This window comes from Chrysochloris asiatica, unplaced genomic scaffold, assembly GCF_000296735.1.
Source record: "Chrysochloris asiatica unplaced genomic scaffold, ChrAsi1.0 scaffold00008, whole genome shotgun sequence".
Classification (NCBI taxonomy): Eukaryota; Metazoa; Chordata; class Mammalia; order Afrosoricida; family Chrysochloridae; genus Chrysochloris; species Chrysochloris asiatica.
The window spans coordinates 11,422,699-11,423,234 of record NW_006408526.1 but is presented as its reverse complement, the minus strand read 5'-3'; the positions used below and the strand labels follow the sequence as shown (position 1 = coordinate 11,423,234).

At 39.4% G+C, this 536-nt stretch overlaps 1 protein-coding gene across 2 annotated transcripts in view; it reads right to left on the bottom strand.

Annotated features, from left to right (window-relative positions):
• DYNC2H1 (dynein, cytoplasmic 2, heavy chain 1) overlaps window positions 1-536 on the bottom strand; it is a 369,106-nt gene that overhangs the window by 3,175 nt on the left and 365,395 nt on the right. The gene's annotated exons all lie outside the window — the stretch shown is intronic.

Genomic DNA, 536 nt, shown 5'->3' with positions numbered 1-536 from the left:
TAATCTGAGAAGCTGGGCTATATGTAGAAAGACATGGCATCAGGATTGGAGGAAGACTCATTAACAACTTGTAATATGCAGATGATATAACCTTGCTTGCCAAAAGTGAAGAGGACTTAAAATACTTCCTGATGAAGATCAAAGAGCACAGCCTTCAGTATGGATTGCATCTCAATGTAAAGAGAACAAAAATCCTTACCACTGGGCCAATAAACAACGTTCTTATAAATAGAGAAAAGATTAAAGATGTCATGGACTTCATTCTTCTTGGATCAACTATCGACACTCATGGAAGCAGCAGTCAAGAGATCAGACGACATATTGCATTAAGTAAATCTGCTGCATGAGACCTTTTAAAAGTGTTGAATAGCAAAGATGTCAGCTTGAGGACTAAGGTGTGCCTGACCCAAGCCATGGTATTTTCAATAACCTCATATGCACGCGGAAGCTGAACAGTGAATACGGAAGACCATAGAAGAATTGATGCATTTGAGTTATAGTGTTGGAAGAGAATATTGCAAGTGCCATTGGCTGCC